Source organism: Anneissia japonica, unplaced genomic scaffold (assembly GCF_011630105.1).
Source record: "Anneissia japonica isolate Jap-2015-1 unplaced genomic scaffold, ASM1163010v1 scaffold967_len435762_cov181, whole genome shotgun sequence".
Lineage (NCBI taxonomy): Eukaryota > Metazoa > Echinodermata > Crinoidea > Comatulida > Comatulidae > Anneissia > Anneissia japonica.
This window is the reverse complement of record NW_022711026.1, coordinates 175,101-188,765: the sequence shown is the minus strand read 5'-3', so window position 1 is coordinate 188,765 and position 13,665 is coordinate 175,101. Positions and strand designations below refer to the sequence as shown.

The window sequence follows — 13,665 nt, the reverse complement described above, 5'->3', positions numbered from 1 at the left end:
TGATGTCTTTTGAAATGTGGACCTTTTTTGATTGGGGGTTGGGGACGGTGGTAAGCGTACGCACCCAAATCATTATGAAAATAACGTTTTATTGGCATGTACACTTTACAGAATGTATTAAATCAATTTAACAAGTTGTATACCTCATGAATATGAATGTCATAAAAAATGGAAAATATATTTTGAATGTATTTCTCACAAGTTCTCTTTTATTTCAGTGTCTCAGGTCAAATCTACCGATCCATCAAGAAGTGCAAGATCGATGTACAATCATTGTCACCGGAACACGATATATATTAAATTGACGTAACACAATGTACTATCATTAGCCAGATTTATGAGGTCTTCTGCAAATAATCGCGCGCGGATATTTTGTTAGGTTTTATACCACTGGATCATCAGAATTTAATTAAATTTGCAAGTTATGTTTCTTGTACAACGAGCAAGTTATCCTCGAGCGATATTACATACTTATGTAATTAGGCCTAAGCATTATTTAATATTATTTAAAACTACAATCTTTGTGTTGTATTTATATTACGTTTATATAGTTCTGAATAAAAGTTAACTGATGTGTGATTTAAAATTTACCATTGTGTGTGTACTTCCTCTGTCGTAATTGCATTCATAATAATATATATTTCATGATATTAATGGGTATATAATCGAATTAAATATATTATAATCAGTTCAAAGCGAATATACCAGTATTGGCTGCTACTATATCTTATAAACACTAATATTTCCAAATATTCACATCATACAAACAAATTACGAACATTTTCAGAGCAAGGTGCCGTCGAATTTTACAAAACAGGAAATGACGTCGGTTGCTAAGCTACAGCTCATGCATATTCAGTAACACCTGTGCTCATTAGACTAACAATAAAAACTTTTAGCTCAGTTTTGACAAAATCGACCAAAAAGATTTTATTGTTAGTCTAATTAGAACAGGTGTTGCTGAATATTCATGATTATGCATGAGTCTGTTGCTTAGCAACCACGTCATTTCCGGTTTTATGTTTTTGTTGAGGGCGTCCTCGAAAGGACCGTAATTTTACAAAACAGGAAATGACGTCGGTTGCTAGGCAACAGCTCATGAATATTCAGTAACACCTGTGCTCATTAGACTAACAATAAAAACTTTTAGCTCAGTTTTGACAAAATCGACCAAAAAGATTTTATTGTTAGTCTAATTAGAACAGGTGTTACTGAATATTCATGATTATGCATGAGCTTGTTACTTAGCAACCACGTCATTTCCGGTTTTATTTTGTTTGTTGAGGGCGTCCTCGAAAGAATTTCATTGCTAGTTTAATAGACAAAGTAGCTAATATAATTGATGAAGCAATTATTCTTCACTTTTGGTTTGAGGATATAAGGATATTTTAGCTATTAAATTTATTAAAGTAAACACAGACATTGAATAAGATGAGAAGAAATGAATAATTCTATTTAATATTTATTTCCAAGCATTCAAATCAAGTTAAGATATATGTATACATTTTATTTTATACAGTATATAGGCCTATATATATTACATGTCAATCAATAGACGTGATTTTAATCTACAAAATGTTTTATCTTATTATCTTACATATGTCTATATTCTTTGCAACAATATTACGGTTTATTTTCTCTAATAATAGTAATAATACAATAAACATAAAGCCTACAAGAATTAATACTTATTGCTAACATTATTTTTGAGATTTTTGCAGAGAAAATATATTTTTTAAAGTAAAATTCACACTATAGGCCTATTTTATTTCATTTATACCCAGTGTTTTTGCAGGATGCTTGATTTTTGACAATATTTGGCGGCACTGTTTCAAAATAAACTTGATAATGGTCTATATATAAATAGGGCCTAGTTGATAAGTTCTGTTGCCCTTTCACGCTCGAGTCCGGACATTCTTTGCTGATATTTGTGGATTCGTTGTCTACCTTACTGAAATAGAAAAGTATTGAGAAAATATTTAGAAACAAAGAAAGAATTATAACGAAGATTCAAAAACGTAATATATAAATAAAATTTAGTGAGCACCAAAACCTGAACATTATCATATCCAGCAATGTATGGACAATGCTGCTGATACAAAAGAATAGTTCACAATTCTTCGTATCAGCATTATCATATACCATAAAACCTCGAATAGAAGCCCTGGGCATACTACTATAAAACAATAAATAGGGCCACAGTAACATCAATCTGTATCATGGAGTGTATTAACTGGCATAAAGTACCCAAACTACTGTATAAACCAAGCATGTTTTTAATTTATTGTGTTTCTTCGAGATTCATGTACAATGTATGTACTATACTATCTCGAAAAAGAAGCCCATGCTATCTTGAAAAGGAGCTCATGGGTTTTTTAGGGTACTTTTGCAAATTAAAGGGGGGAAGGGGGTGGGGCTTTAATTTGAGATGAGCTTCTTCTCGAGATTAAGCTCATTGGGCCTCTGTCCGAGGTTTTACGGTAGTATAGTATCATCCCACCACAGAATGATTGAGGATTAATAAACAAATGGTATTGGATAGGCCTAGTAGATTGCAATAGTATGAACAAATTATTTTAGCATTCGATTGTCTTGTGTAAATAAAATGTAAAGGTGTACCATTCGATAGAAATGAATACAGTATATAGATTCATACGGTATATTCAAACATTTTATATAAACATAATATTTTAACTATATCTTAATACAAACATTTTTATGATATACCGTAATATTTATTGACTAATTGATTGAATATATTCGATGTTCAACATTCACAAGCAAAATAAAAAATTGTGAACAAGAAAAGTACAAATTAATGAGCATCACGAACGCCCATTAGGTCAGGGCCCAACCTATTTCCAATTTAAAGATAGGCCTATATTCTGTCATGAGCTGAAAGATGAAAAATTTAATCCCATAATTGAATATTTATATTTAATTTATTAACTTCCAATTAAATATCTGTATGACAACATTTTTTCCTGTCAGCAATACCTTTGCTATATTCTTTATATATACATAGAAACATTTAAAAATGGTTGATAGTAGTGTCAATTTAAGGATTTTTGTAGTGAAATGTCCGTAAATCAGGAAAAAATGTAAAAAATGCCGACATTTTTTGGTCTGAAACAGGGGCTGTCTAGAGCCGCAGTCAGGGTCGTGTAATAAATTCCCTGGGGTGGGGCTTATGTGGAGACATTTTACGGCTTAGGATCGGCATTTTTATTTGTCTAGTCGGACGATGGGGTCGATGTCAGTTTATCCGTTATGGTAACTCGGGCTACAATTATTTAACAAAGTATTCAAATTCATGTCTGACCATCTACAGCATGGAAGTATATAGGTATGTTGTTGTTGGATAGAATGCAGCCGTGTCAATGCATGCCTCTGTCGAGGAAATTATCCAGCCTTCTTCAATGCCTAACAGATTTATTCAAAATAATAACTATAGTATGATGACAGAATTCCAATTTTACAATTAAATTAACGATGCAAAATGTTCAATACTGTACTCACATTTGTTATTAGTTGTAAAGTCTCCTTCGTAGTCTCTCAACTCCACATACAGTATTGTTTATATTTAAAACGCCACCTGGTGAGGTATCAAAACAATTCATTATTCTTTTACTAAAGCGCCATTCCTTTATGATGATGAGGAAGGTGATGATGATGATGACGATGATGATGATGATGTGATGATGATGATGATGATGGTAATAGTGATGATGGTGATGATGATGATGATGGTAGTGTTTATGATGATATTGCTGATGATTATGATGATGGTGGTTATTATGATATTGATGATGTTGATAATTGTTATTACGGGATATTTCACAATATTTAATGTTATGAAACACAAGTTAATGAAGGTTAATTCAAACATAAACGGTATTTTCATAATCCTTTTGTACCATAATATAAGAATCAGCTGATAAAAATCTAGTAAAAAATAGGCCAATTTTGGCAAAAACACAAAGGTTTTAGTCGAAATTGGGCGATTTTTCGACCCCGTCATTTTCCGGTTGTTGTGTACTCCCTGCCACATACGGATCTCCGAAACACTATCCATGTTTGCAGGTGCAACTTAAAACCTAATTTTAAAATCAAAATAATATTAATTCATACGATATAATTAATTCATTACAGGCTTAAGTCTAGGATAATTCACAATATTTAATGCTATGCAACACATGTTAATGAAAGTTAATTAAAACAAAATCGGTATTTTCACGATCCTTTCGTACAATATATAAGAATAAACCGAAAAACGAATATGTGAAAAACAGGTGAATTTTGACAAAAACGCAAAGGCTTTTCGACGGTTTTTGTCGAAATTGGGTGACTTTTCGACCCTGTCATTTTCCGGTTGTTTTGAGCTCCCTGGCACATACGGATCACCGAAACACTATCCATGTCTGCAGATGCAACTTAAAACCTAATTTTAAAATCGAAATAATATTAATTCATACGATATTTAATTATTTCATTATAGACTTAAGTTGGGTTAATTCACAACATTTAATACTACGAAACACATGTTGAACAAGGTTAATTTAAACATAATCGGTATTTTCATGATCCTTTCCTACCATATTATAAAAATAAGCCGAAAAACAACTATGTGAAAAATAGGCCAATTTTGGCAAAAACGCAAAGGGTATAGCTTACGGTTTTTGTCGAAATTGGGCGATTTTTCAACCTTGTAATTTTCTGGTTGTTTTGTGCTCCCTGGCACATACGGATCACCGAAACACTATCCATGTTTGCAGACGCCATATAAAACCTTGTTTAAAGGTTTAAAGTAATAGTAATTTATATTATAAGCCCATATGAATTCTGGGATAATTAAACATATTTAATGCTATGGAACACATGTTAAACATGGTTAAGTAAAATATAATCGGTATTTTCACGTTCCTTTCGTACCATAATATTAGAATCAGCATGAAAATGAATAGGTAAAAAATAGCCTCACGGTTTTTGTCGAAATTAGGCGATTTTTCAACTGTCATTTTCCGGTTATTTTGTATCCGTGGCACATACGGATCACCGAAATAAAATCAATTTGGCAGATGCCACATTAAACCTATTTTAAAATCAAAATAATATTAATTCATATGATATCTAATTAATTCATTAATTGTAGGCTTAATTCTGGGATAATTCACAACATTTAATGATATGAAACACATGTTAAACAAGGGTAATTCAAACATAATCGTATTTTTATGATCATTTCCTACCATAATATAAGAATCAGCAGAAAAAATGAATAGGTAAAAAATAGGTCAATTTTGGCAAAAAACACAAAGGGTATAGCTCACGGTTTTTGTCGAAATTGGGCGAATGTTCAACCCTGTCATTTTCCGGTTGTTGTGTGCTCCCTGGCACATACGGATCTCCGAAACACTATCCATGTTCACAGACGCCTCATAAAACCTAGTTTCAAATTAAATAATATTAATTCATGCAATATCTAATCATGATATTCCATGATATAATATTTATTGACTAATTGATCGAATTTATTCGATGTTCAACATGCACAAGTAAAATAAAATATTGTGAACGAGAAAAGTAAAAATTAATGAGCATCACGAACGCCCATAGGCCAGTCCAGCCCATTTCCAATGGGGTAAAATTTCAAGATACTTCCCGTCATGAGCTGAAAGATGAAAAAAGTAATTATATGATTGAATACTTATATTTAAATAAGTTTTTAACTTACAATTAAATATCTGTATGACAAAATTGTTTCCTGTCTCAATACCTTCGCTATATACTTTTTGTATACGTAGAAACACTTAAAAAATTGGTTGGTAGTAGTGTCAAATGAAGGATTTTTGTAGTAAAATGCCCGTAAGTAAGGAACTAATGTAAAAAACGCGAACTGACTGAGGTCCTGTTGCTGGTTGCTTTTTAATTAAAAAATATAATAATTGTTAGCCATTTACAGCATATGCTACTGGATCTTAGCGTACCACCTTAAAATTGTGGAAGTCCCTTTCTGGGCCCTCTATATTTCGAATTACTCAATCCGCCACTGGTAGCTATAGGCCTATCTGCTATATCGACATCATGGAGGTACATATCCATGATTATATTAATATAAATTGATAAGGACAGTGTTATTTGGGCCTACCTCGATCACGTTCGTCCTTTAGAAATAATATGACAAATATTTTTGTCGGGGTATAACTTATTTCGATTACTGTATTCATGATTAAAATAATTATGTGCACCAGATAATGACGCGATTCTTTATAATAAATTTCATATAATTTCAATTAGAAAAACAGATACGAATCTACAATGTAAACAACGAACGGAAGTTAACAAGCCCCAAGCTGTAAATAAACTTTCTTCAGCCAGTTTCAAGAATATGGTGGTTTTAGCGAGTAACTTGAAATGTATGTTGTTGGATAGAATGCAGCCGTGTCAATGCATGCCTCGGTCGAGGAAATTTTCCAGCCTTATTCAATGCCTAACAAATTTATTCAAAATAATAACTATAGTATGATGACAGAATTCCAATTTTACAATTAAATTAACGATGCAATATGTTCAATACTGTACTCACATTTGTTATTAGTTGTAAAGTCTCCTTCGTAGTCTCTCAACTCCACATACAGTATTGTTTATATTTAAAACGCCACCTGGTGAGGTATCAAAACAATTCATTATTCTTTTACTAAAGCGGCATTCCTTTATGATGATGAGGAAGGTGATGATGATGATGATGATGACGATGATGATGATGATGATGATGATGATGATGATGATGATGATGATGATGATGATGACGATATGATGATGATGATGTGATGATGATGATGATTATGATGATGATGATGATGATGATGGTAGTGGCTATGATGATTATGGTGATGATGATGATGATGATGATGATGATGATGATGATGATGATGATGGTAATGATGATGATACGATGATGGTAATGTAATAGTAGTATAGTGGTGATGATGTTGATGACAATGATGATAATGATAATGTTGATGATTGTTGATGATGATGCTGCTGATGATAATGATGATGATGATGATGTCGATGGTTGTTGTTGATGATGATGATGATGATAATGATGATGATGATGATGATGGCGATGATGGTTGTGGTGGAGATGGTGATAATGGTAGTGGTGCTCCATGGCACATACGTATCACCGAAACACTATCCGTAGTTTTAAAATCAAAATAATATTAATTCATACAATCTAATTAATTCATTAAAGGCTTCATTCTGGGATAATTCACAAAATTTAATGCAATGAAACACATGCTAATCAAGGTTAATTCAAACATAATCTGTATTTTCATGATTACTTTGTAACATATAAGAATTAGCCGAAAAATGAACAGGCAAAAAATAGGACACTTTTGGCAAAAACACAAAGGGCCTCAAGGCTTTTGTCAAAATTGGGCGATTTTTCGAATCATTTCCCGGTTAATTTGTAGCCCTGCAACATAAGGATCACCAAAACCTTATCCATGCTTGCAGATGCCACATAAAACCTAGTTTTAAAATGAAAATAGTATTAATTCATACGATATCTAATTAATTCATAGGCTTAATTCTGACATAATTTACAAAATTTAACGCTATGAAACACATATTAAACAAAGGGTAGTTACATGCACATCTGGCTAATACTTACTTAGGTTTACTTAGGTGATGTACTGAACGCAGGACTAAATGATGATAGTACATTGTGTTAAGTCAATTTAATATACATCGTGTTTCGGTGACAATGATTGTACATCGATCTTGCACTTCTTGATGGATCGGTAGATTCGACCTAAAACACTGAAATAAAGAGAGATTGAACTAGTGAGAAATACACTTAAAATAATATATTTTCCATTTGTTATAACATGCATACTTCCATGAGGTATGTGATACATTCCGTGAAGTGTACATGTTAGTAAAACGTTATTTTAATAATGGTTTGGGTGCGTACGCTCCCCACCATCCCCAACCTCCAATCGAAAAGGTCCACATAATTATAAACAGTCAAAAATGTACTGGATACAAAATTTGTTATTTTTTGTAATAAAATTTAAAAGCGAATACCGTATTGCATTTTAACCAATACCCTATTGGAACCCTGTAACGTCCTACAAATACAGGGGCGGATCTGGGTTGAAATTTGAGGGGGGTCAAAATGTTTCCAAAAAACCCCTCAAAAGAAATGGGGAGGGCCTCCTCTCCCGGGAATATTTTGATTCCTAGATGGCGGTAAATAAGGTTTCCCAAATACTGAGGTGTCTGTTCTTTAAGTTCTTCAAAATTGAAAGTTTTCACCTCTTGAAAACGGTCAGGTAAACTTTTAAATTCTTATTCAGTAAATAGGCCTATGTGTGTATATAGGCCTACATAAAAATAATGAATAGATGCATACATATTCTTTTTTTGAGCCCCAAATAGAACAGAGGGTCGGGGAAATTTTGATTCCTAGATGGCGGGAAATGAGCTTTCCCGACTTCTGAATTGTTACTTAATGACTTTTTTAAGTTCTTCAAAATTCAAGGTTTAGGCCTATCACTCTTTAAAACGGTCAGGTAATTTTTTCTCATCCTTATTAGGCCTACAGTAAATGGCCTATTATGTGTGTACCGGTATATATACAGAAAAAAAAGAGTATTTGCATACGTAATGACATATGAATCGATGAACCCCAAAAGAACGAATACAATGCAGGAAATATATTAAAATGCATAAATATACACAATTTTGAGAGCATTAACAGCTGCATTCTATTTTCATGAATTTATATATTTATGCTATTGTTATAGGCCTATTTAAATTAAAGCGCATTTACGACCCACGGATTTTTTTAAAGTCGCTATATATAATATCACACTTTATTAGTTAAAATGATTTTACAGAGTGCTTAGATTTACATTGTAGATTGCAAAAACATGTGCCTACCAAACTATACGGTATGTCATTATGCAACGCCAGCTATTTATCTCCCTATTATATTGTTATTGTTTACATTTTCACTCAGATATTCCGGTTTAATGCCATTGTATTACGGCCAAATTTTAAGATTTGCTATGTTTTAAAGTATTCCACAAAATGAATGTATAGGACCCTCTATAAAAGCACAGTCCGCTCCGAAAAAAATGTAGGCCTGAACAACAACATAGCAATAGATGCGGTAATTAAATCTAACACGATGAGTAGCCATACATGCTTGTACAATTACAATATAGTGTAGTACAGTACACACTTTACTTACCTATATATACATTTACAAAACTTAAAAGAAACACCATTCCGAACTTCAATATTTTAGAAGACGTGTTTACGATATACAGTAGTTCACATACAAGCTTGTTTTCGCCATAATTTAGATGTTATCAGACAGGTGCACAACAGCCAAGTTAGGCTAGGTTCCAGTCCTTAATCTTTGTTTTATCAGTTGAAATGCTTAAGAATAAATCGATTTTGGCACAAATGGCGTTCAATAATAATTAATTTAATAGTGTAGTGTACTTTTTCTGCTCATCAAAAAAGTTTCTCAACATAAACTGACGCTGGTGGCGCTTTCCGAAATGCGCTAATGTACTACGAAAAATTCATAAATTAGAGAGTTGTGGCAAGTCCATAAATTAGAGACTTGTGGCAAGTCTACAGCCAAGTATCTGAAAGAAAATTGCTGCCAAGGACAGTACTGGTGAAGTAGCCTATTCTAAAAGTGCTTGTCCACGGACATGTGGTCCCTAAAATTCTTGTTGTCGGACCGTCAAAAACACTTATCCCGTCGTCGGGCAAGTGGGTTAGCTCATGCCTGCACATTTTTTTTTAGGAATGAACAAGGGTATAGCTCATGTTTTTTGTCGAAATTGGACGATTTTTCGACCCTGCTGTTTTCCGGTTGTTTTGTGTTCTGTGGCACCTGCGGAGCACAAAAGTACCAACCATGTTTAAAAAAAAACCAAAAAAAAAACAGCACATTTTTAAAAATGAATCAACAAGGGTATAGCTCATGTTTTTTGTCGAAATTGGACGATTTTTCGACCCTGCTGTTTTCCGGTTGTTTTGTGTTCTGTGGCGCCTACGGAGCACAAAAGTACCAACCATGTTTTTAAAAAAAACAAAAAACACAAAGTCCTAAAGCATACTTTAAGCTTACATAATGTTGATTTTGATGTCATGTATTACGCCTAAATGGCCGAGTCTGGAATAAATTAACATTTAAGTGCTAAGAAATAATGTTGATCGAAGTTCCCCACCATCGCCGTATCGGCGATAGCGAACACGATGTCTGCCCAAACAGTTCCTGAACAATGTTGCGGGATATATTTATAAAGAATAAATACTAAAATGAAATAAGCGATAAAAAATAATAAATCATTTTATCATATCGTTTACAATAAACGGCTAAAGGGCTTCTTCGCCTGGTTATTGGATACAGAATCAATCATACACATCGAGCCACCTTCCCCACTCCTTGGAATGTATTTAGCACTACCACGTATTATGGGAGTGGGCGGGGTGGAATTCGATATCCAAAGAAGTGGTGAAGAGGAACCACCAGAAAGGGTCCAGGAAGCTTTGACTAATTTAAACATTTGAAATGCTAATTAAATCGATTTTAGGGTCACAAACTGATGGTATTACAGATTTTTTTTCACCTCATGAATTGCGGTTTTTCCAGACGGGGGAGTGGGAGGGCAGCTAGCACCACCCCCACATACTCAATTTATTAATGAGGTTATACTTGCTTTATACTCTTGGTTGAAGAGAAGCAATGATAGGCTACGGTCACACTAGTCTCAAGCCTGGCTTGACTCACCGCGGGTACAAGTGTGGCTAACATTTACCTCGAACTCACAACCTCTCGATTAAAAGACCACAATGGCGCAAATACGAGTCACATGGCCCCGGACGAGGAAGTGTTAGGGCCCATATCAGGATACGAAAGAAACGATAAGATAAAATGAGATACAGTATATATGAAAAAGCATAAGAAATGAAAAGGAAAGAAAAGAAATAAAGTAAATACAAGAAAAATCAAGGATACATAGGAAACAAAGAAAAAGAAGAAAGATAAGAAAATTTTACAAAGGTAATTTAAAGCTAAAGAAATAATGTATAAGGAGGTATTAAAAAGAAAGCAGAAAGGAAAGAAAAGGAAATTAAAAGGAAAAGGAAGACAAAAGAAAAGGTAGGTAAATAGGAATCACGGGAAGTTAAGGAAGCACAGAATGAAAGTGAAAGAGAAGATAAGTAATTAGACGGTTAGCTAATACTAAAATAGAAAACAAAAACAAGGAACGTGAAAGTGCAATATAAGGTCAGCTAACATTTGATAAGTCCGAGACGGTTAGTTTTCTTTCCTTCTTATTTGCACTATTATTATTTTTTTTTATTTATTTATTTTTTCCCCCTCTAGGGTCCTCCTTTTGTTTTGCACAGTTGAAGCTTGTCAATAGTCAAATTCAGAATGGTTAAGAACTTTATTATTTAATATTATATAAGTGCCACAAATCTGTTAAGACCCAGGAATTACATTGCTTCAATGCGTTATAATTTTGACTGTCTATTTACTAGACTGTAATGTCAAGGCTCTGTAGTATAATGCTGGTGTTCTCTTTGGACCGGGGGTCCTGGGGCTTCACATCCCCTCCCCTCATCTACAAGCTCCCCATAGGCGTTAGGCCACTGAAAGTCGGAACATTTACCACTGCACCACAGGGGATTCCTTCTTTATTGGAAAAATGGATAGAAAATATCAGTCAAATATTAATGACATCAAATGAATACAACAAAACTAGATAAAAGATTAAACATAATTGCAGCATTTGTCCAGATTTGTATTTATTCTATGAAACACACTGTGCTTTTAGCATTTTGATTCCATCGACAAGGAGCAGAAAAATAACAACAGTTAACTGTACAAAGACATTACCCAATGGATTTTGACGAAACATAAACAGGATATTATCCACACAAATTATAAGTGTGCCAGATCAAATTGATTCTATAAACACAATAGATCTCAAAGAACACAAAGGCGTAATAGCATAATAATTACATACAAGTAGACTTCACACTAACACCCGAAAGGTAACATTTTATTGAAATGAGCGAAGTATAGCACCATTCTAAAATAATCTCAGATTTACAATTAATTTTATATTCAAATATATATTTTCAAAAAAATCTATCTCGTTTTTCGGTTTTGTAAGTTTTACATTCAGAAAACAGATAAAGCATTATGCCACTATTTAGCTATAGAACTAAAATGTATTTATAAAAATCAGGGATACATTTGACTTACAGTACTTTTAGTCTGTGACTAAAAGTTAATATCAGTCGTTCTAAAAAAAGGAAAATTCCACATTATGTACTCACTTACAGAGAGGGAAATATCTTTTATCAAGGACAGATCCAAATTTGTAAAATACAAGACATATCTGAAATATATTTTAGTTTGGTATCTCTTCTTCCTCTGGATGAATGTTTTAATTGGAAATAAATGGAGAAATTAACTACAAAACTTCAAAATTAACATCAATAGCATAGGCTGGCAAAAGCAACTAGTAACTGTTAATATCCTATTAAATACAATTAAAACAATATTGTATCATTAATGAATAAAAATAAAACAATATTATGTCATTAATGAATAGAAATAAAACACTATTTCATAATTAATGAATAGAAATAAAACAATAACGTATCAATAATGAATTCAAATAAAACAATACATCATAATGTAGATTATCAACTTAAATTGCAAAAAATAAAATATGCACACATATTGAATATAATTGCAAATTTTAAGCTTTGGAATTTTGACATAAAATGTCGTATAATCCTAACAGTTAGCAATAAACTGTTAACACACAATTGGCTAATTATACATTAGCATCAAACAATGCATAAGGCTTCTGCCAATGCATTTTAGATTACACACCAAGTACTGCAGCTGAATATTTCTACTACGACACTTAAAAGAACTGAAACCATGGGTGTTTTTATTTAAGTTTTGGGTAATTATTGTCCAAAAATTGAATATAAAAAGGATAGCTCTAATATCTTTTAATGGGTAATCACATCTAACAACAATGTATTTACATCAGTAATGCTATAATAATCATTCCTTAGAGGCCTATTCATACAATATACTCACAGATTATTATGTAAAAACAAGGTCAAAATGTTTGTTCCAAGATGTTTTTAAATTACAAAAATCTACAATTAGGTTTCTCAGCAGTGATTTCTTGTTTTGTTAAAATTTTAATTTGTTTCAATATCAGCTCCTCATATGAAAGTGGAGCGTTCCTCAATTTTGGAGCAAAAAAACGCAATTAGCATTAATATCATAAGCTTTTCCAATGGAAAATTTGTCATAAAAATATTTCTTTGATAAGCTGCTTTAATACAAGTTGACTTAAAAGGTTTAAAATACAAAGAGAACATCAGTGACATAAAATATGCACCATCTGTTGAAAATTAATGTTCATATGATGCATTTTTTGGAAGTCATCTCTTATAGATCTATTGTTATATACAATATTAAAAATGATTTCCAATTAACCAAATTATTATACAAATAAACTAATTATCAACCTAGACAAGTAGACAGTTATGGGTTATATACAGTGGCGTAACCAGGACGTGGGG

General features: G+C 32.7%; 1 protein-coding gene and 1 long non-coding RNA gene across 5 annotated transcripts in view; both read right to left on the bottom strand.

The window, feature by feature from the left end:
• Positions 1-1,486: 1,486 nt before the first annotated feature.
• Positions 1,487-6,674, bottom strand: LOC117107235. 2 transcript variants are annotated; one of them, XR_004445206.1, is made up of 5 exons: positions 6,587-6,674; positions 5,331-5,445; positions 4,327-4,441; positions 3,520-3,595; positions 1,487-1,951 (listed from the first exon to the last, which is right to left on the bottom strand). It is a non-coding gene; the product is annotated as an uncharacterized LOC117107235 (long non-coding RNA). The 2 variants fall into 2 exon arrangements; XR_004445207.1 differs by lacking the exon at positions 6,587-6,674 and adding an exon at positions 5,609-5,661.
• A 5,154-nt stretch (positions 6,675-11,828) lies between these two features.
• Positions 11,829-13,665, bottom strand: part of LOC117107229 (neuronal PAS domain-containing protein 1-like) — a 73,363-nt gene continuing 71,526 nt past the window's right edge. For all 3 annotated transcript variants that reach the window (XM_033248850.1, XM_033248849.1, XM_033248851.1), the window contains exon 12: positions 11,829-13,665. This exon is cut by the window's right edge and continues 3,510 nt beyond it. The gene's annotated coding sequence lies outside the window, so the exon portion shown is untranslated.